This window comes from Schistocerca serialis, chromosome 2 (genome assembly GCF_023864345.2).
Source record: "Schistocerca serialis cubense isolate TAMUIC-IGC-003099 chromosome 2, iqSchSeri2.2, whole genome shotgun sequence".
Lineage (NCBI taxonomy): Eukaryota > Metazoa > Arthropoda > Insecta > Orthoptera > Acrididae > Schistocerca > Schistocerca serialis.
In genome coordinates, this window is record NC_064639.1 from 861,643,204 (window position 1) to 861,663,783 (window position 20,580).

Consider the following 20,580-nt stretch of genomic DNA (forward strand, 5'->3'; position numbering starts at 1 on the left):
CAAACTGTCTGTTGCCTTTCATCCATGATTCACAGGATATTATGTGAGGAAATGGCAAGCTGAGTTTCGTATGAGCAATGCTTTCTAAACCTGTACTAATTTATGGATAGAAGTATTTACCTCTCATGGAAATTTATTATATTCGAACTTACTGCCGATAACATATGCTTAGCTTTCCCAGCAGATACTGGGCAGGTTTGTTATCACACACTACTAGCAAAAGCTCAGGGTATTTCTGTGCTATCAGATTTAGGTAATCTTTCAATAATTTTATGACTGGTGTGTGTGATTCTGGTGAACAGTAGGGTTATTAATATAAGTCCTCCGAACTGGTTATTCTCATCCTTAGTAGTTCGGAATCATTCATTTTGGAAGTTGCTAACCTAATGTTTTTGCATACTCTGGTAAATAGCGTTACTCCTGGAGAGTCTAATCTATCTTTCCGATATATGTTTCACGTGCCATCGAAAAATTCCCAGTTCCCTTCTTCAGGTTTCAACCGACTCTTAGTTCGTGGTATGATGTTGGAGCAACTGTTTTTTACGAGAGACACGTATTCTGGGGCCTTGCAAGAATTCTCCAACAGATCAACTAATTTGACTTTGTATCCAGTCTGTTATATGTTGCTGTTTTATCTGCTAGTAGTCTCGCAGTTCCAGATAATCATTTTTTAAATGTATTCCACATAGTATCGAGAGGGGAGATAAAATTTGTTGTTCATTCATTCCTCTTAAAGAATCGTCCCACTTGTGCTCCTTTTTGTGCTGAGGGCTTGTGGCAGACATAATCAAAGTTAAAAAATGCCTACTCCCGATTGCACAGCTATGCTCATGCATGTCTATATGGAGAAATAACAAAAGGAAAATGCCTTTTCTTTGTTCTAAGAAGGGCCGCTTTGATTAATTATTGAGAATGTGTGGGATTTACAGTGAGAATGACAAGTTCTTAAAATGGAGATTTGAATCCTGTCATGCGCTTAAGATTTCTTACGTAAGATGATATTAATAAGCCTGCACAGATTACTAGTGGACTGAGTTACAATAATCCCTCTAAAACTTCAGGGTATATGCAAGGCTTAACATGTCAGCCGTTAATCGCGGTGCTACCAATGGAGTTTCGACATTTCATGTAGGCTGTATCAGTAAAAATAGATATTCATAGTGCAGCATTGCGACTCACGTGTCAGAACGTTGCGAGCTAGGAGTTTGAGTTCATTTAATGTGGATCCGTCAGCAGTACAATACTTCCATGTACACGTTGCTGTTACGTTAGACGTCGCTCCTCCAGATCCTGCAATTAATTTCATAATACATGTATTCACGCAAATAAACCAAACTCCTTAGAGAAAAGCGGTGAAATTTAATCTGTCGTAAAGTTGCTGTTTGTAGCGAAATATATTGATACAACATGTAGGGTATTTCGAGAAGAATTTTGCGGTGGGTGTCAGGTTGTTACGTTAAATGGAAGCAAGGTTTACAGCGCTAGATTTTTCTCTAGAAACCATGCCAAAGATCGTCATAATGTTCCAATCAGGGAACTGGACTGTTTACGTGAGGTGTTGGAGTCCACCCGCATATTCGACGAACCACAGCTCAACTGAGGTAACTGTGTGAATGTGGGCACTGTCATTCTGCAAAGACGGCCTTATCAGGGAACAAAATCTGTATCATGGGACATATTAAACCACTTAAATAGAACTTTCTTCTGAAGAGACTAGATGCGGTGGCACATATTCTGGAGGAGGGGGTTTTCTAATCCATTAGTAACTATCTTGATTTATGTTCCTCGCAGATGATTCCTTCAAGAAAACCACAGTAGTTTTGTTGACTCATTTCTGCCCAGCTTGAGGCCGAATCCTTTGTCTATTGGCTGTTCTGGTCAATACAGGTTTGGTGTACTACATTCAAATTAGACGCAAGCATAAGAAACAGTGTCTTAAAGCAACCGAGACTTGAGATAAGTGTCTTGCCTTGCCAATGACAATTGGTTTCAAACAAGATAGAAATTGCTGCTGTCACTTAATGCAGGGACATCTCAAGCGGATTCTGAACGAACACTATGAAGAGAAAGGCATGTAATTGATATCTGACCTTGCACAATGCCATTGTGCACATAAAGGTCCACGTCTTCGAAGGTCAAACAACAGAGATATTGCACAGCAGCTGATTGGAGCCTTGTAGTGCGGATCGAGGAATCACGATTGTCCCTCTTTTCAAATGATGCAAGCCGTTGCACAATAAGGCATTTAATCAGTAGTGTATGAAGGGTGTAATTCAGACTGAAGACGGTTTTGTGATGTTTTGACGTTGTTTTTAGTGCCGTAACTTTGGGCCATGAGACAGGATTTTTATTTCTCGGTAAAAACATGTTGCTGTTTTTTCATAATTTAATATTAGTGTGCTGTAGACACTCCCGTCATCCAAGATGGCAACAGATGTATTCGCAAGTCTGTCCACATGCGTTCAGCCACCTTATCACAAGTCGACTCACTGGAAAGTTTGCCTGTCGCTAATGTAAAAAATGTTTGGAGCTATTTGAAGGGTAGCGATCAACATATCCGCAGTAGTTGTAGATATGCGGGATGTGATCATCAGAAAATTTTACAGAGGGTCGCCGAGTATTTGTCTAGATGTACGAGCGTCGTTTAAATAAGTAATGCAACACTTTTTTTCTGAAAGCAGATTGGTTTTACTGAGATTTCCAATGCATCATATTACTACTCATTCTTTTGGGTACAAAACCTGATTTTTCAACCCAATCGCCGCTCAATGCAACTGCGCAACTCCACCTTCTAATAGGGTCTGTATGCCCGCATGTTACCACTACTGGTTGACTATGGACCCACTGCCTTGGTGCATCAATAGCCTTCCCGTCACCCACGTACTGCTTTCTACGTAGTGCATTCTTTATTAGGTCAAACAGATGAAGTCTATAGGTGCGAAATACGAGCTATAGGGTGGACAAGGAAGAACAGTTCAGTACAGTTTTGTGTGCTTCTCTCGGATGCGTAGACTTTTGTGAGGCGTTGCGTTGTCGTGGAGAAGGAGAACTTCGTTTGCATTTTTGTGGCCACGAACACGCCGAAGTCGTTTCCTCAATTATTGAGGGTAGCACAATACACTTCAGAACTGATTGTTGCATCGTGAGTGGGGAAATCAAACAGAATAACCCATTAAGAGTCCCTGAAGGCCGTCGCCATAACTTTAAAGGTTGAAGGTGGTGCTCTGGACTCTTTCTTCCGAGGAGAGGTGGTGTGGCGCCACTCCATGGACTGCCATTTTGTTTCCCGTTCGAACTGATGAACCCATGTTTCATGGTCTGTGACGATATTCGTCAAAAAGCTGTCACGAACACCCTGGTATTGCACAAGCATTTCCGCACAGATGGTCCTTCGTTGCTGTTTATGGTCTTCTGTTAGGCGGCAAGGAACCTAGCGTGATTGTGTCAGCATTACCAACACACAGTACAGTTGTGCAGCGAGGTGTCTGATTGTGATTCTTCGATCGCCTCGACTGAGTGACATGCTCGTAATTTCCAACATCGCAGGAGTCACAGCGGTGTGCGGCCGTCCGGCGCTTGGTAGGTCAGAGAGGTTCGCTTGACCTTGTTGCGACGGTGACAGATGCCTCTCCCAACGACTCATCCTACTTTTGTTCGCCGCTAGGTCTCCGTAGGCATTCTGCAAGCGCCTATGAATATCTCAGGTAATTTGATTTTCCGCCAAAAGAAACTCAACGACAGCCCTCTGCTTGGAATGCACCTCCGTTGCAGGTGCCATACTGAAGGCTACGTACAGCTAAGCCACCTATCGGAACTTCATGAAACCATAGAGGCTGAGGCGAGAATGTTCCACGATGTTCCTCAACAAATTCCGTATTTTTAACCGAAACTGGCCAAGAAAAAATTGAGTTGCATTAGTTTTTGAAAGCCCGTCGTACAATTAGTTGGTTGAGCTGGATATTGTCTTACTGAAGATATTGTTGACTCACTCCCTCGTCAATCTAAGGCCATTAGAAAAACTAGAGATGGTGTTACAGGATGACTAATTTTTGTCCAGTACGCGTAGGTATACAATTAAGGGCACCAAACTGATCTCTAGTCTACTGCACAGTAAGAAACTCAGTGTGCGGAGAAAATGGTCACCCAATTCCTACCGAAAACTGATATCAGTTCTTCTAGATCCCTAAGGAAGAGTTACTTCTAATCAGTGTGTGATATACTGCTCAAGTCAAATACGTAAATGTTGGATCTTGAAATTTTCGTATTCAGAGGTTAAGTGACTTTATTTTGCGTCACACAGTTGACTACCTGCAACAAGAACATATGGAAGTTCTGCCAGGCATAGCGCTCCGCGAGTCCTTAGACCGATGAAAACATCCAAGGCTAGCAATGTTCCATGGAAGATGAGGTTGGAGCACCCTAAGTTAACTGAATTTGACAACAGAAGTTTACTGACACTTTCTGCTGGTGGTCTCAAAGAAAGTAAAAGTACATGTTTGTGGGAACAGTTGTAAATTCATTCCAGCTGACACAGCTGCTCACAACCCAGAAACGTTTTATTGAATGTGACAATGGCCGCGGAAGCCTAAGTATATATAGAAAATAAATTGTTTCAGCGAATTATCCTCCTGGTTTTCAAGAGCGTGAACTGCACCACTATAGTCAATCTTCAGACAGGATTTCGCCAAAGTTGTCACGAAACAGTTAACTACTGTCTACCGTAATAGCATGGTATTGTGTTAACCCTAGGATACCCAAGCCTTCTTTTCTAACTTGGATGCCTAAGGCCACAGGTATTAAATTAGTTTACTGACGAAAAATTACAACTTTAAAAATGGTTTATGTATTGTAACTAAGGCATCGGTTTATAAATGTTGTTAATTGTTATAAATATTGGATTGAGTGAACAAAAAATTGACATATTACAATACAAAATACAGATGTGTTCATATACAATAGACTACTCTGAGTCCTCAATTTCAAGGCAAGAGATACACTTCGCAATTTTTTCTGAATGTGTGTTACACACATGTTTATGACACTGTCCGCAATACTGTTTTGGTTTACTTAGATTGTTGTACTTCTGCTTCTTTGTTTTAGCTTCCCTTACACAAATATGGCACCAACCTTTCACCGCAGGAGGCTGACGTGCTTCTGTTGTCACTTCTTTGATTTTATTTTGTAGAATAGTCTCCATTGATTGAACAATGTGGTTAGATAACCCTCTTGCATTGGCACTTCTTTCTTCTACCTGCAATTTCACTAGTCCCATCCCAGCTTGCAGAAGATAAAGTTTCCGTTTGTTGTGTATCTTTTCATTCCTTCTTGGATGTTGCTGGATGAATATGGTGGTTGCATGATAGCACAAATGTCGATGAGAGAGCAAAATACAGATAGAGGCCATCTCTTTATTCCCCTCTTGCAGGTGTACACACGCGCCATTTGATCAATGGTATCAATTTCACTTTTAGTGGAATTGTAATATGCATTTATCTCGGTTTTATTCTTCTCTCCTCCAACAATGCCTTTATTTTGGTGCATTGTTGACAACATTAGTAAGTTTTTACTTGGTTTCGTTTTTGCTGTGTAGGACACCAAAGTTACTGGAGGCCTACGTGTTGGGAACTGCACTAACTCACTGCAAGTTTACAAGATAAATAACAGTTGACTGACATCAACAATCACTTCTTCTGAAAGTAAACCGATTGTTGTGAATATCAAGAATTCCAACGAACAAGAAACTAACTTGCATTGTTGTAGAGATGAGACATACGAAATCCTACTAAGGCAAATTTTCTATAGCATGGAAGCCTAAGGGGGGGGGGGGGGCGGTTTGTTGGACCCATAATAAGTTTATTTATTTTTTTCTTTCAAAGCAGGAATTTTCTATAAAATATATTGACACTAACGTTTCATAAAATAGCCAAAAAACAATAACTCAAAGGGAATATGTAGTATGAAAGTTACTTGGGCAAAAGCAGGGGACATAAAAAAATTGTGGGTTCAACGAACCCCTCCCTTAGGCGTCGTAGGGTTAAAGGCGGAGTGTAAGACTTTCTGTCCAGCTTTGTAGCCCACCACTCAACTTCTCAGGCTACCATGTGAAGGGTCGATTTGAGTTACTGTACTGCAGAGGGATTTTCCTTGGTGGGATGAGTAGAATGGAGTGCACAGATATTTGAGGAGAACTGAGGATTTATTTGGAATGTACGTGGTGATTCTGTTTTGGATACCCTGACATTAATGGCACCAAGAGTGTTTTAATAACTATAAAGTATCTGTCCGAAAGGGCCTCTTAAGGCCCAATGATATCGACGGACCACCGTGTCTTCCTCTGCCGATAGACGTCACTGTATGCGGATATGGACTGGCATGAGGTCAGCATACCATTCTACTGGCCGTTATCAGTTTTCATGACCAGGGCCACTACTTCTCAGTCTAGTAGCTCCTCAACTGGCCTCACAGGAGCTGAATGCAGCCCGCTTGCCAACATGGCTCGGCAGACCAGACGGTAATGCATCCAGGTGCTAGCCAAAACCAACACTGCTTAACTTCGGTGATTTGACGGGGACCGGCGTTACCACAGAGCCAAGGACTTTGGCTTTGCTAACTATAGGGTGTGCAAAATAAAACTGACCAGGAAAATGTTTCATGCACCTTAGGATAGGCAGCCCTAAATTTTATGGGGTAGTTTTATTTTGGCCACCCCGTACATGCCAGTCTATATTGCATTCTAGTGACCCCCATGGAATGGAATGACACAGCTATCAGTAACCAGCAGGTGGTTCAAGGTGTCTAATCGCAATAACTGTTGTGTAAGAATTGTACACACGGGTAGCTGAATTATATATAGCTGCTGTGTTGGACGAGACAGCGCTGCAGGAATAGAATATTTCAGAGTTTTACGTGACAGTTGAGCATAGGATGAGTGAAGCGTGTGATATGGTCGCAGTCGGGTCATGTGTGCCCGAGGCATCTCCAAGGTGATACTGACTCTGGACTTTTCATAGGCCACCTTGTGGTGACTACCGTAAGTATTTTGATTTAGGAAAACCATTTGTATTCAGAGTCAACTGCGGTGAGCAATAATGTGTTCATGATGGGGTCACCAGTGTCAAACGCGGATGCGGAAACAAATAGACAGTTTCATATAATTATATTGAGTTCAAATGGTTCAAATGGCTCTAAGAACTATGGGACCTAACATCTGAGGTCATCAGTCCCCTAGACTTTAAACTATTTAAACCTACCTAACCCAAGGACATCAAACACATCCATGCCCGAGGCAGGATTCGAACCTGCGGCCGTAGCAGCAGCGCGGTTCCAGACTGAAGCGCCTAGAACCGTTCGGCCACAGCGGCCGACCTCTATTGAGTAGTCTACTATTTTCGTAAATAAAAAATCAGTTGAGAGGACTCGCACTACGCCCGATAGAAAGTTTAAGAAGGAAGGCCCTTTGTTCATCGTAAATTAAATTTGCGCGTAATACAAATTGTTTCATAAACTTCACAGAAGTTGTAGGATAGAAGTTGCAGGACTAATAAATAACATCTTCAGGCCATCCCTTGTTCAATGGCACACGAGACTCACACTACACAATACGCCGGCAAAACCTATTCTCTTTCATGGCAGCGAACCTGGGACACTCTGCAGAGATGACGAATAGAGACTAATGAGAGCCGAGATGCGGCTGGTGAGAACTGCTGGCTATGGAAGATCAAAAGATCTGATGACATCGTTAAGGATCTCAAAGCAAAACGAATGCTCAACACAATACAGAATTAAAGAACATCGTGGAAAGACCATGCATTATGGATGGAGACTGGCCGAAACGCCCCCCCCCCCTCCCCCCCCCCCCCACTTGTTTCCCAGAAAAATCCTCCAATACTGACCGGAAGATAGAAGAGAGGTGGAAAGTCCAACAAGGAGGTGCACTGAGACCGTAATAGGCCAGCAGGCGTAACCTTTATAGGAAGAAGAAAGAAGATGGTTCAGATGTAAGTCACTTCCTGCTATAGGATAACACTGTTTGAAATGATCTGTTTCTTTTCACATCAAATTTTTTACGTACATTTACTTTATCAGGTTTCGGAGTGCAGTTCAAAGTTCTCGCGTTTTGTTTCCTTTTCAGAAATTATCTCCGGCATTACTAACATTTCTTGGTAATCAGAACCCTCCAAATCACAGTGACGTAATAGGTTATGTGCAGCATAGCTCCCATGACCTAATCCTGCAAAGCCTGAGGTGAGAACACTGCTCAACTTTCTTTTCGACACTCTCTTTAAGAAGCATTCTGAAGGAACTGAGGAATCACAGTTGACGTACTTTTCAACTGATAACCGATGCAGCTAGTATTTACCAGTTAAAACAAAGATAGAAATACATCGCTAACTTAGGAAATATGTTGTCTTGGAGAAATGCGAGCCGTAACTGTTAATTTTAATTTCCTGTATAATCTGTATACTGATTTTTGTTTGGCTTTGTTATATTGATTTACTAAATCAACTTTTTATTTTAAAAAAATGGCATGGCGTACATGGCTGTGGATTTTGTCCATTGCGTGAGTCACCAAAAGCATTCTTTTCTTGTTCTCTCCTCAATCAATAACACTGATGCTTTGTCTATTGTGTTTTAGAAAAAAGTTTCGCACAAAAAGGGACTACCAGATATTTACAGTGAGAATCTAGATTACGTAATTCTCCTCTGAAGGAAAGGTTTAACACACCGTTAATTTGCGGAACATTGATAGGGCACTGTGGGAGAATGGACAGTCAGTATCTCTTCCAGTAAGCCACCTCAATCTATATCAGCTTGTGACTTATTTTCTCTCGTTACGACAGTGGAACAGATTGTCTCCCCACCATCTCCTGAGAAGTGCACGGGGAACGCAGTTGCATGATCACCAAACACAATCTTCATAGTTGAAAGCTGCGTTAATCGTTTGTAAACAAGTAGCTGACGAAAAACGAAAGCCATCTGCATCAGCACCCACGTTTTGCGCATTCAGATAAGCTACTTTGTGTCTAGTCGCTTAAAAGAGGTTAACTGTTCTTTAATCCAGCATTGTGAAGGTAAGTACTTTTACTGTAGTTACCTCCAGTAATTATCTAACAAGCTCTTATCATTAATATATCAAATGCATTTAACGATATTTCATGCACCTCTTTACACGTGTGGCTGAAACACTGTAACTGCCTACGCAAACTTTACAGAAGCCTTCTAAACTACTGTGTGCATTGAGAGGTAAATTTGTCAAGCCCAAACATGGAAATGAAAAAAAAAAAACAATCATCAAACGCTGTTTTCTGGAGTCAGTTTTCTTTCTAGGTTATTAACCTCAAAACTTTTTCGAAACCCTACTATAAAAATCTGAAGCATTGGGAGATACTGGGTATGGTGATGATTTCCTAATGTCAGCCAAAGGTAATAGCATACTACAACGAGAAACGAAGGAGGCAGGGTTCAGAGATGTTGCAGACTAAGTAAACCATCTATCACTGTTAAGAAGTCTGCGCATGCAATGCTAAAACGCAGATTAAGCTACAGCCGAAATCCTATAACCCGAATTAATGATATACCCAGAGGCAGTAGTCTTAGCTATATCTACACCGTAAAGAAAAACAAAAAAAAAAAAAAAAAAAAAACAAAAAAAAAAAAAAAAACAAATGCACCACGAAGGAATTGTCCTAATAGGACGGCTTGATATTGATTGGTAGAGTTGTTGGATCTCCACGTGATGGATGTCTTGCCAAATTCTGTCCAATTGGCGCTTTAGATCGTCAAAATACCCAGACGGTATGGAGGGCTCTGCCCGTAATGTTCTAAACGTTCTCGACTGGGGAGAGATTCAGCGATCTTGCTGGCCAAAGTGGAGTTTGGCAAACACGAAGAAAAACCGTAGAAACTCTCGCCGAGCGGACATTATGTTGTCGAAATGTAAGCTCAGGACGGCCTGCCATGAAGGGCAACAAAACGGGGCGTAGAATATCGTCGACGTACCACTGTGCTGTAAGGGTGCCACAGATGACAACGAAAGGAGACCAACTATGAAATGAAATGGCACCTCAAGCCATCACTCCAGGTTGTCTGGCAGTATGGAGGGCGACAGTCGGGTCGGTATCGCACTGCTATCAAGGGCTTCTCCAGACACGTCTTCGGCAGTCATCGGGGCTCATTTCGAAATGTGACCATCACTGAAGACAATTCTATTGCAGTGAATGAGATTCCAGGCGAAATATAATGGACACGTTAAGAAATAATAACATCTCTGAATTCTGTACAATTTGTTTCAAAAATGCTATATAAAACCATATGCTTCAAGCAGTTAGCTAGTTAATATTGATAAAGATGCAGAAATAGACACAGAAATTATATAACAGATTTGTTGCTATGGATCATGAAATCTACAGAATACTTTGCAATTACCGAAGTAAAGCATACAGTTGTTTGGTGGCGTAAATAGAGACTGTTACGCAGTTCATGGGTTTCGCATGGGTTTCATAGAATCGCTTTGTAAGCGTTTATTCACAGTAACAGTGACTGATCTCACAAAACTATATTTTATTTTTCCTCGGATCAGATATTCACCCAACTGAAATGAGAATGTTGTGGCAAGGGAGAATGTGAAACGACTACACCCGTAACATGTACACTACCTTTGATTTTTCTTCATGGCTGATATCTAAAACGATACGTCATTCAATTTTCTGGCTCTTGATATTTTGCCAATATGCGTTTTTTCTTGTGGTCATAGTAGTGTTTCTCATTGCCAATACAGGTCTAAATCCATTGATATTACAGTTCTTAGCCCTGTAGCGTGTTTCGCCCTTTTTCTCATTTACACACACACAGACACACACCCACACACACTCTATGTGTAAAACTGAATACTGCTCTGAGCGTGTTGGAATTGATAAATACTCTGGAGCCGTGTCGGAGCGAGACTGATTGAAACCCTGTTTCCCCGAGCTGCCTCATGTACACGTGATTTCTTCTGTGTGTTCTCCCCCGCGTGGAACTGCGCCCTCCCCCCCTCCCCACCGCCCTCCCGCACCCTGCCTTACACACACACACACACACACACACACACACACACACACACATAAAAAATTTCTAGAGGTGTTATTTAGGAATCGAGACGAATAATAACTCAGTTCTATTTTTTATTTGATGTGAACTGGACAGGCATGGAATTACTTGGCGACCAGAACCAAGAGGAAAGACTACGATAAACTGTCAAACTGAAATACAAATGGTGTAAATGCGCCGTATTTTCACTCACAACAGATAGGAGTCTTCTTTATTTCAGATTCTTCAGAGAAAAGCATTCCTGTAGGAGAACAATGTACCGTTCTCTTTAATACGACATACAACAAAAGTAATGAAGTATAACAGTATGGAAAATCGAAATTTATTCCTTAACCACGATAAGTTTTAATTGCTATTTCATGAGCAAGTATTTATTAATAATCATTGTAGATGAAAATCCTTTCCTTCGTCACGAACTTATGGGTATGAGTAAGGAGAATTTTCGTGATGTGGTGGTATAGTTCTTTGAAAAATCATTATAATTAACTAAATTTGCGTATATCAAAGGTGAAGCCAGGCTGAAAAAAGTCGTCAAAGAAAAATAGGAAACAGTAGATATACGAATGTGACAAACGATTGCACTGGGAACAAATAACTAGTATTACATTACTTATGCCTCTCCTTAGTACGAATTCATTCCAGAATCAGCAACGTTACGCAGTTAGCTGTAGATGTTTCTTTCGATTGAAGACCTGAGAATGCTGGCAGTACCCAGACCTCGCCATGAGACAATTTTGCATATTCTACCCAAAGACTGAAAATGTAATATACTGTCGTGGAATGAAACCAGGAAACTGTACGATTCTAAAATTACGGTCTGAATACACACTTAATTCACCGCAGAAATGAGTATTGATAATTATGAAAATTTACAATCTGTTTTTAAATACGTAACCCCTCAGTTGAACCCTTTGTTTTTATCTCAAACAAATGGTTTTCGCAAGAGCTGAACAGCACTGAAGGTTATAAAGTATCATCATCTACAATAATTTGGGCAGGATTCTCTTTTCAAGATGGCTTTTAGGATGAGGAGAAACCCAGAGTAATCTTATGCTTCAAATTGTTTAAAATTATGTCTGATAAATAACCTATATGATTGAAGATGAATGAAAGGTTTCTATACAATCACTTAGTTTTCGTAGTGACAGTGAATGGGAGGAGACCACTGATACTGCCAGAATACTGAATTAGGTCTTTTCAGAATGTTTCGCTGTAGGAGATCTTCACACAAATGTCGAAATTATAGTAAATAAAATCAACTAAAATCGCTCAACAAGGAAAAAGCAACAGGACCTGAAGAATTACCTCTGTGATTCTATTTAGATAGCGTGAGTCAGTTTGTTCATGAGCACAGTTTATAGTAGACCAGTCGAAGAAAGAAGCATTCTAAGCTGATGAGGAACAATTACGCACGTCATTCCCATTTTCAAAAGTAATCTGACAGAGGCACAACTACAGGCTAATATTCCTTACGTCAGTCCATTGTAAAATTGTGGAATGCTTTTTATGTTCGCGTGTTATGAACTTCTTTCAAGATCGAAACCAATATGTAGAAATCAACGTGTAAACAGCGATCTAGTGAAGTCCAGCTTGTTCTGCTCACACATGCGATCCAAAAGGCAATCAACAGCAGCGCCTAGGTTAACTTTGTTTTCCTTCCTTCCAAAAGTCATTCCATACAGTTCCGAATTTACGCCTGGTAAACAGAATACGAACATGCAGAATTTTGGTACAGCTTTGTGATTGTAATGGAGCTATATCGAAGACAAAACTCAACACATGGTTATTAATAGAGAGGAGTCGTCGTCGTCGTCATCGTTGTCGTTGTAAGTGAAAGTAACCCGTTACTATTGACGGCGTGTACGGGGTGCAGCAAAACGAAGCTGCAGGGGACGCGCCTACCGCTAGGCTACCCACGCTGGCGCCACAGCCCTTTGCGTGATATACAGTGTTCGGCAGGTGCGAACGTATTCGACACCATCTAACGACCTAAATTATGTCAGGCCCATTTCGATAAGTTTATCTAGCGGTCTGTCTGCCAAAGGATTGGCCTATTAGAAGTCTTTGGTCCCAATAATTCCGAAGTTCCTTAGCTTTGTTGGATGATGCTTCCAGGCATGGATTCCTACCCTTATTTTTCTTTCTTTATCAAAAAGTCGTCTACAGTGCCTCGATGTGACGGGTAAGGTCGGCACCTATGTGAGACTTTCGGGATAGTAGAAAACTGTAGCGAAAAGTGGAAAGGCCTGCAGAGGATCGACAGTTGCTACGGTATTATCAGCCGACAATGAACGTAAGCAAATGCTATTTAATGCACGCAAAGAGGCGAGAAAACCCGTTAATGTTCGAATACAAGACTAACACTCAGTCAGTGGAAACAAAACCAGCCATAAAATATATTGAAGAATGGTCTGAAGTGGTTTGAACTGGAATGCGCACGTGAAACATGCAGGAAAATATGATACCTGGCAGAAATTCGTTGGAAGATTCGAAGGAATCGTAATTAGAAGTTTACAAAACCAACGTTCAACAGACTCACGAGTGCTGCTCGTCAGTCTGGAATCTTCAGCAGGTAGGATTAATAGCGTCGCGGAAATGTGCATCAAACTACAACAGCAGACGCGACAAAGAGGCGTTGTGCATCAGGGGGAGGCTTCAAGGAGAGTCATTCAGCGTCTTACTTCGTCGCACATACACTTCACGTAAAGACCATGACACGTAAGGCACAGATATTCGAGCTCATGCGATCGCTTACCGACAGTCGTTCTACCGCGCTCCTGTCGATAATGGAACGGGAAAGAAGAAACACAATAGTACCTGGAGTACCCTCCGCTACATTCAGTAAGGTCAAAATAAATGTAGATGAGTATACGATGATTCTCTGTCCGTGAACACATGGAAAAAGTGGTATGTGCTCTTCACTTGCAGGTACCATTGTATAGAATATCGTACGAGTATCATCGTTTTTTCCGTGTCAGTAAAGTGTAAAGGAATAATACTTGCATGAAAACCGTACAAAAACCATTGTCGGATTGTAAGATTATTTTCGTTTGTCTTTGGATTGCCTTAGTGTTACATAGAAGAACTTTTTAGCTGTTCGGCTCCCTTTTCGGGGAATCTAAAGATTTCGATTTCCCTACTTTACATTATTCTCATTACACACTATAAACAGAAAACCCATCTCTGATGAGATTTTCTAGGATTATGTAGTGACATTTCCGCTACCTGTATTTACAATCAAGTATTTGTTACAGCGAGTACTTGATTTTCTGAAGTATGTTACGATGTCTTACTTTATGAGGGAATAAAAAGGAGTGACGTGCTATACCACAATCATTTTCGACGTTATGGGTCGGTTTTTCTTCTTTTTTAAATTCATTTTAGTGTAAGGATGCTTACTTTCTGTGAGTATTGGTTACCATACTTGTTCCGTACTGCAAATGTAATCGCAAGATACATGGCTCTCGCGTGTGCCGCTGGAGCATGCTTTGTGTGTCCCACAGTATTTCCTCGAGTCAGTTGCAGTACATCGTCGTGTGTTGCGAGCTTATTGGAAAGTAGAAGGTGCTATGATGTCGAACAATTGTCCACTTGCAGGAAAGGCTGGGATACACAAGACGTGGTCCAGTGGCATACTGGAGAGCCATATGTTGAACATAGCCGCCGGGGAAAGCTAAACAGTCACATCAAATCGCAAGATATTTGAAAGTTGAGCTATTGTAAATATAAATCTCAGAGCAAGTAGTAAGTGTGACACTAAGAGAAATTAGTGCTGAGTTAAAAGAGGCAAGGGGCAACCTCAAAAAACGTTCCGTCCATGATGTCATTACTGACGGAACACAGGCTTGGATTAGTACGAGGAAGGAAATCTGCAGTGCTATTTGAAAGGAATTTTCATCAAGCGGTTTATTAATACTATCCGTTAATGTATTAGACTAATTTACTTTTGCGCATTATTCTCTAATAATTTTTGACCATTTTTGACTTCTCCCAAGTGTCTTACTTTTCCTTTCGTCATGGGGGACAATCAGAAAGGATTCATTACGTTCAAATGTGACTCAAACTGAAATACACACATACGGACCAACTTTGACGATTCTGATTCATACCGATGGTGAAAAATTGCGGACAATGTAACAGCAGTTAAACATGCAGGAAATAACAATGCGTTTATACGCTCCGCTAAAACCTTACTGAAACCAGTGGGCCATTACGCTGTCGCAAAGTAACGTAACCGAGAAAATAAATCCGAAGAAGGGCGCAGTATTACAAGCTCACTCAAAAATCAATAAACAAAATAAAAACAGGATTTCAAAAACGTGTCGAAAGTAACACAGAAATAGTTTACAGAAATTTTTGTCCAAGAAACAAGAAACAGACGCAATGCCGTCATTATTCACCTTGACCGTGTCGTTAGACGTGCACTGTGCTGTGAGAGGTGCGCGCTGACGCTTTTCCTCGCTGCTGCGAGAGCTGGCCGGCTGTGTCCGTGTTGGGGTCCCTGTCCCGTATCAGGCGGCAGCTGCCCCGGTGCCGCCACTTTATAAGGCCAGCCGCCTACGGCTGACGTCGCAGCGGCGCTCCCAGGCATTACCTCCAGTTCTGGTCATCGGTTGCAAATCCCACAGCCACGGCCCTGTGGTAAGTAGCCTCAAAGCTTCGCGCTTAATCAGGAGAGTTGTTTGTCGTACATTATCTCTACTTACTGGATTCTCTTTCCAGTAGCAGGTGATGTCAGCACTTGAGCGAGCTGAGGCCGTAACTTTTCCTCATTATTCTGAATTCACAGATGACCGTTGCACAACACTGTGGTTTTTGTCTCGCTCTCTGGATTTTTCTTCAGATACCGTATGAACGACAATCGTAAAGTGTCCTACCAGGTTTCTTCTTCCTTTCTCCGTGACTTTCAACTTGTCCCTGTTTTCCCTCTTCTTCTTGTTTATCTTTTTCCTATTTTTTTTCATCAAGCTGCAGATCTTCCACTTTCAATTCTGTTCCTATAGGACACTTTTTATTTTGTCTGCCGATATTTTTCTTCTTCTTGGACGGTCAAGCAGCAGCATCCGGCCGAGACAGACGCAGCAACAGAGAAGTAACCGATTTTGTGACTTTTACGAGTTCCTAACAAGGAGCGAATTATATAATATCATCTGTGTGGCTTAATAGTCTAGTTTCTTCAGTTCCTGCATGTTAATTTAATATATATAGCCAAAGTTCTCGCGTTTTCGTTTGCGTCGGAAAGTAAATCGACGTTGTGGCATATTACAAGTTCCTAATTAAGGGGGAATTATTTAGTTTCACCTGAGTGCTTCGGCAGTTGGGTTTTTGAACTTCTGCATATTAATGTAATCTATTGGATACAGTTCCTGAGTTTTCGTCAGCATCTACAGTAGAGTTCTGCAGCACATGCCGAGAATTCTTTTATCTGGCTAGTTTAATTTTTCACTGTCTTTAGTAGGGATAGAAAATGTGATTGTTGTATGTGGAAGTGAGCTGAGTTGGTGACGCTTAGCTCTCAGCTCCAGGCTGTGATAGCTTCGGTTACACAGTTCCAAGCTGCAGTGGATGGGCACCACTGTTGTGGGTCAGCTGGGCAGATCCAATGGGCGTCCAGCACGTCAGAGTCCTCCAGTCGGTCCTCACCAGTGGTGAGTTCAGTTACTGCTCTCACTGAAAGTGACCCCTCACCTTTGGTCGAGTGGGAGATCTCCTTAGGACATAGCTGGCGACAAAAGACTTCCCAGGGGACCACACATAAGGCCTCTCCGGTCAGTCTAACAAACAGGTTCCAAGTTCTGTCTGTGGTTGACACTGTCATTGAGCCAGATGCTGTCGCCTGTCTTGTTTCAGAGGAAACCCCTCAGCCTGCATGATCTGGGCAATCATAGAGGGTGGGATTACCGATAGTTGGGAGCTCCTACGTTAGGTACGTTATGAGACCCCTTAGGGACATAGCTGTCAAGAAAGGGAAGAATGCCAATTGGCACTGTGTGTGCATATCGGGTGGAGTCATTCCAGACATGGAACAGGTCCTTCCAGATGCCATGAAGAGTACAGGCTGCAGCCAACTGCAGGTGGTTTCTCACGTCGGTACCAGTGATGTACGCCATTTTGGATCAGAAGAGATTCTATCTGGTTTCGAGAGGCTGACAGAAGTGGTACAGGCTGCCAATCTTGTTCGTGAGATGAAAGCAAAGCTGACCATTTGCAGCATAGTCGTCGACAGGACCGATTGGGGACCTCTGTACAGAGCCGAGTAGAGGGTCTGAATCAGAGGCTCAGACGGTTCTGCGATAGTGTAGGCTGCAGATTCCTCGACTTGCGCCAAATGGTGGTTGGGTTTCGGGTTCCGCTCAGTAGGCCATGAGCCCACTGTATGCAGAAGGTGGCTACACGGGTAGCAGGGGCTGTGTAGTGTGGACTGGGCAGTTTTTTAAGTTAGAGAGTCTCGGGAAAACACAAAAAGAGCTTCCGTCACAAAGGGTGCAGGCCGAAGACAGATATAACGTACATACTGGGACCATCGGAATAATAGTTGTAAACTGTCGTAGCTGTGTTGGGAAAGTACCAGAGCTGCAAGCACGAATAGTAAGCAATGATACACTGAAAGCTAGCTAAAGCCGAAGATAAGTTCAGTCGAAATTTTTGCGAAGAGCCTAACGATGTTCCGACAGGATAGGCTAAACACGGTTGGCAGTGGCGTGTTTGTTGCCGTTAGAAGTAGTTTATCTGGTCGCGAAATTAAAGAAGATAGTTCCTGTGAGTTAGTATGGGCTGAAGTCATTGTTGGCAACGGAATAAAACAATAAATGAATCCTTTTACCGACCTCCCAATTCAGACGATATAATTGCTAAAAGTTTCAAAGAAAACTTGAGTTTGGTATCATACAATTATAGTTGGCGGCGATTTTAATTTACCTTGATATGTTGGCGAAAATAAATGTCTAATTCTGAAGATAAGCATAAAACATCATCCTAAATTGTACTAAACGCATTCTCTGAAAATTATTTCGAGCAGTTAGTTCAGGAGCGCGCGCAGATAGTAAACGGTTGTGAAAACAAACTTGACCTCTTAGCAACAAATAATCCTGAGTTAATAACGAGCATCAAAACGGATACAGGGATTAGTGAACACGGGGTTGTCGTAGCGAGAATGAATATTGTAACCCCCAAATCCTTCAGAAATAAACGAAAAATATACCTGTTCGAAAAAGCAGATTAAAATTCAATGGACGCCTTCCTGAGAGACAATCTCCACTCCTTCCAAATTAATAATATAAGTGTAGACCAGATGTGGCTTGAAGTCAAAGAAATAGTATCAGCAGCAATTGAGAGATTTACACCAAATAAATTAACAAACGACGGAGCTGGTCTTCCTTGGTACACAAAACGGGTCAGAACACTGTTGCAGAAACAACGAAACAAACATGCCAAATTTAAACAGACGCAGAATCGTCAAGACTGGCGATCTTTTAGAGAATCTCAAAATTTAGCGTGGAATTCAATGGGAAGGTGCTTATTATAGTTTCCAAAACGAAAATTTATCTTGAAACCTGGTAGAAAATCCAATGAAATTCTGGTCGTATGTGAAGTATGCTCACAGCAAGACCCAATCAATGCCTTCTCTGCGCCACAGCAATGGAGATACTATTGAAGACAGTGCTACCAAAGCAGAGTTACTAAACACAGCTTCCCGAAATGTCTTCACAAAAGAAGACGAAGTAAATATTCCAGATTTCGAATCAAGAGCAGCTGCCAACATGAGTAAGGTAGAAGTAGGTATCATTGGAGTACTGAAGCAACTTAAATCACTTAGTAAAAGCAACTATTCTGGTCCACACTGTATACCAATTAGGTTCCTTTCAGAGTATGCTGATGCAATAGTTCCATACTTAACAATCGTATGCAACCGTTCGCTCGACGAAAGATCCGTAACCAAAGACTGGAAAGTTACTTAGGTCACAGCAATATTCAAGAAAAGTAGTAGGAGTAATCCACTAAATTACATGCCCATATCATTAACGGCGATAAGCAGCAGGATTTTGGAACATATATTGTGTTCGAACATTATGCATTATCTCGAAGAAAGCGGTCTATTGACACACAGTCAACATGGCTTTAGAAAACAACGTTCTTGTGAAACACAACTAGCCCTTTACTCGCATGAAGTGTTGAGTGCCATTGACAAGGGGTCTCAAATTGATTCCGTATTTTTGGATTCCCGGAAGGCTTTTGACACTGTATCACACGAGCTGCTTGTAGTGAAATTGCGTGCTTATGGAATATAGTCTGAGTTATGTGACTAGATTCGGTACTTCCTGACAGAGAGGTCGGTTCGTAGTAACTGACGGAAATTCATCGAGCAAAACAAAAGTGGTTTCTGGTGTTCCCCAAGGTAGTGTTACAGGCCCTTCCTGTTCCTTATCTATATCAATGATTTGGGAGACAATGTGAACAGCCTTCTTAGTTTGTTAACAGTTGACGATGTCGCTTATCGATTACCAAAGTCATCAGAAGATCAAAACAAATTGCAAAACGATTTAGAAAAGACATCTGTGTGATGCGAAAATTGGCAATTGATCGCAAATAAAGAAAAGTGTGAGGTCATCCACATGAGTGCTACAAGGAATTCGTTCAACTTAGGTTACAAGATAAATCAGTCAAATCTAGAGGCCGTAGATTCAACTATATGCCTAGGAAATACTATTGCTAACAACTTAAACTGGAAGGAACACATAGAAAATGTTATGGGGAAGTCTATCCGAAGACTGCGTTTTATTGGCAGGACGCTTAGAAAATGTAACAGATCTACTAAGGAGACTGCCTACACTACGCTTGTCTGTCCTATTTTAGAATACTGCTGCGCAGTGTGGGATCCTTACCAGATAGGATTGACGGAGTACATCGAAAAAGTTGAAAGAAAGGTAGCACGTTTTGTATTATCGTGAAGTAGGGGAGAGTTTGTCACTGAAATGATACAGCATTCGGGATGGACATCATCAAACCTAAGGCGTTTTTCGTTGCGGAGGAATCTTCTCACGAAATTACAATCACCAAATTTCTCCTTTGAATGCGAAAATATTTTGTTAACGCCGACCTACATCGGGAGGAACGATCACCATGATAAAATAGGGAATATCAGATCTCGCACGGAAAAATATAGGTGTTCGTTCTTTCAGTGCGCTATACGTGATTGGAATAATAAAAAATTGTGAAGGTGGTTCGATGAACCCTGAACCCCCTGCCAGACACTTCATTTGCAGAGTATGCATGTAGATGTCGATGTAAATGTAGATGTCATTTTAGACGAACTTTTATTGAACACCGTCCTATGTAGTTCCCTGTGCAACACGCATCCACTTGGAACTGCTCAATCCTTGGTCTCCCTCTACAGTTCATGTTTGCAATGGGGAAAGTTCAAAAATGGGGTTACGTGCACCGCATGCACTAAACTAAACTCACAGAAATCAGCGGGTGGCCAAATGTTCATCT